The sequence below is a fragment of the Lactuca sativa genome, chromosome 7, assembly GCF_002870075.4.
Source record: "Lactuca sativa cultivar Salinas chromosome 7, Lsat_Salinas_v11, whole genome shotgun sequence".
NCBI classification, from domain to species: domain Eukaryota; kingdom Viridiplantae; phylum Streptophyta; class Magnoliopsida; order Asterales; family Asteraceae; genus Lactuca; species Lactuca sativa.
This window is the reverse complement of record NC_056629.2, coordinates 140,036,123-140,039,908: the sequence shown is the minus strand read 5'-3', so window position 1 is coordinate 140,039,908 and position 3,786 is coordinate 140,036,123.

Here is a 3,786-nt window from a genome sequence, read left to right as displayed (position 1 = left end):
CATGTTCACTACACTAGACATATGACAAAAAGTGTTCACTAAGCATATGAGATTGATAACTAATAGATGTTCATGCTAATTAATTATCTCCCTATTAACAGAAAATCAATTATCATTCACACACAAGGTTCTTTAGCAAGCTAAAATAACTAAATTAACCAACATAGAATTAATCCTACCAAGAATCAAACCATACTACCAATTTCGTATCCCCAAATAGAAGTTTAAAGGGTTTAGCTCATCATTAAAGTAAATAACAGCAAACAATCAAAGTCAAATTGCTTAGTCATGATGAATAAACAAAAGAATAAATGGAATGATGAAATTTTGCCTTAATTACTCTCCGGAATTGAATTCTAGCTTCCTTCTTCGTCTTCTAGGGTTTTTCAGGCTTCTCAATCGTAGCAAGATACTTCTGAATCGTCCCAGAATTCCTTCTCATCGATCTGTGGAATTATCTATAAATAAGCGGTCCGAATCGTCGAGTCAATTGGTGACTCGTCGAGTCCCTCTCACATTCCCCGTATTGCGATAACTATCTGGGATCCCGAGTCATTATCCTTCTAATTCCTCGACCGGACTCGTCGAGTAGCTATCTGACTCGACGAGTAGAAGCTTTTTTTAGTGTTTTTCCTTCTTCATTCCACTCTCGAACTCCTAACCGCTTCTCTTGCTTCCTTTTGCTTCCGAGCTTCATCTTTGGACTGAAAAACATAATTTAACACTTTTAAGTACCTTTTGTCCATAATATGCGATAATTTAGCTAATATATGAATAAAAAACTATACTAAATACACACTAAATATGCACATATCAGCTACTAACTTCTCTTTATGTAGGACTAGATATTTTTCCTTCTCAGCACTATTAATAGGATTGGAGGCTATGTGTTGGATATCATTATCTTTGGTTGTTGGCTTTTGTTGGGTGTTTGGTTTAGGTTTAGGATGGGTGTTCACAGATTTTTGTAGGCCTCTATTTCTTCCTCTGGTTCTTTCCATGTTTCTTTTTCTTTTTGTGACCATAGTGAAACCTTCCGTGTCAGCACTAGCACCGAAGATGGGAAGAGGAATGTTTTCTTTGGTAGTAGTAACAACAGGGGTCTCCATGATTTGTAGTGGGCATGTTATTTTGGAATGATCATAAACTTTTCATTTGTCGCATCTTGTTGGAACCCACGAGTATTCTAATTGTAATGAATGTTTGACACCAGTTTTGGTGGTCAAGTCCTAGGTTTGAACTTCTATGTATTCCTCCCATGGTTTTTTGGCTGATATTTAAATTAGAACCCTCGCATAAGCACATCTCACCTTGCCCTCAACACACATATCTGATGGGTTTTAAGCATTCTAATACCCCTAAGTGTACATGCAACCCTAGAAAACCTTGGATCTATGTTTGTATAAAATACATGCAAAATATGATTTCCAAGGTTCATAATCCTATCTAGCATACATGGGGAACTTTTATTCTAAAATTTGGCTAGAATTACATACCTTGTAGTTGATTTGATTCCTTGAAAACCTTGAGAGCCTAGCACCCCAAGTGTGATGCCTCAAATGCTTCACACAACACCAAATGCTTTGGAATGACTTTGAGAGAATTCAAACACTTGTCAAAATCGGCCTAGCCCTCTTGTAACTACATTTAGCCAATTTTGGTGAGTAGTGTGTCACATCTAGGGTTACATCATGTAAACCCTAATGTGACATGACTCTTCATTTCCATGACGCATGGGTTTGTAACTCCCATGGAGCATCCTATGGGTTTAACCCAACTTGATAATCCATTGAGCCTTTTAGCCCACTATACAAGTTATGGATGATTTACATAATCAACCCATATATTTAATTAGTTATCTTTTGATCACTTAATTAATTCCAAATTAATTCTTGATCAATACTAATTAAATAATACTATTAATATATTAGAACTTATAATACATTAATAAACCACAAGAGTTATTTCTCTCATTTAGTCTATCCAAATGCATGATTCCATGCAACCCAAATGGACCATGCCAAGTCGGGTCAAGTACATACCAAATATAGTTATGGACTTAGACACCTTATCCAACAGTCTCCCACTTGCATAAGTCTAATAACTATATCTGCAAGTATGACTTCAGGAACCGATCAACAATCGTAGCTCTTTCAAGGTCTCTCGGAACTGAGAAGATGATGATGTGCCATTTAAGATAAGTGATCATATAATCCTCTATTCTAGATATCAGCCAGACAAATACATGGAACAATGTGTTACTTATTGTCCATCAGTTTGTTTCCCGATTTCCGATTTGTTTGACATAAGACTAAATTGAACACATCAAATCGGTTCTGACCAGGCCTGGTACATAGGTTAAAACAAAATCATCAAGGGGCCCAGATATCGCTTCTAATCCAAGAAGGAATAAATAAACTTCAACTCATATGCTTATTCTACTACTTTTTGAATCACACACAAAAGTACGTTTTATAACATCGAGTTACCAATGCGGTTTCGTATGATCAATGCATAACCAACTTATAGGCAACAAGTCATATCTCTAGGTTTGAAGAATTATATGATATTACCGTCTCACGATCACTCGAGATAAATTCCATGAAGTGATACCAGTGAGCGTGGGTTGAGTCCAATGCTCAGAACTTATGAGCACTCATGAATGTTGTATCCATGTCCAACAAATTAGACCTCTGCAACCATCTCATGACAGTCTTGATTCATACCTACTTCCAACATATGACCGACTGTGGAGGTTCGAATAATATGATATATCAAACATAATTATTCTGGAAGTCAAAACATGTAAAAGATATATAGTAAACGATTGACAAGAGATATCAACACTTTACTCATAAATAAACACAACTATTATTCATCATCAAATGTCAATTACACTTTACACATTTCAAAATTATCTAACTACAAAAACTAATATCATCCTTTAGCCCTATGCTCCGAGCATGCTGGAGATGCTTAACCCGACTCAGTCCCATCGTGAGGGGATCTGCTGGATTCTCATCCGATGATACCCTCTTTGCCACGAGGAGTCCTTCTTCTATTCGATGTCTGATGAAATGGTATTTTCTGTCGATGTGTCTGGATCTCCCATGTCCCTTGGTTCCTTGGCTAAGGCAACTGTACTTTCACTATCACATAAAATTTACATTGGCTCCTTTATGGCTGCTACAACTCCAAGGTCTCCAATGATGTTCTGCGGCCATATCGCCTCCTTTGCTGCCTCGCTTGCTGATATATAGTCCGATTTGCAAGTTGAATCATCCAATGTCTCTTGCTTGGAACTCTTGCAAGTAATTGCTCCTCCGTTTAAGGTAAAGACCCAACCTGACTGAGAGCAGAAACTGTCCCTATCAGTCTGAAAGCTAGCATCACTATACCCTACAACTCTCAAGTCATCACTCTCACCGAGGGTAAGAGCCCAGTCCTTAGTCCGCAGGTACTTGAGGATATTCTTTACCACGGTCCAGTGAGCCTTGCCAGGGTTCCCCTGATATCTGCTAACCATGATCAAGGAAAAGGCTACATCAAGACGAGTACAAGTCATAACATACATGATTGATCCTACTCCAGAAGCATAAGGTACTCGACTCATTTCTGTTATCTCAGCCTCAGTACTCAGGCTCTGAGTTTTACTCAGTATGACGTTACACTGGATGGGTAACTCTCCTTTCTTGGAGTCCTGCATGCTGAACCTCTTTAGCACCTTATCCAAGTAGGTACTCTGACTAAGTCCAATTAGTCTTTTACTCCGGTCTCTCAGAATCC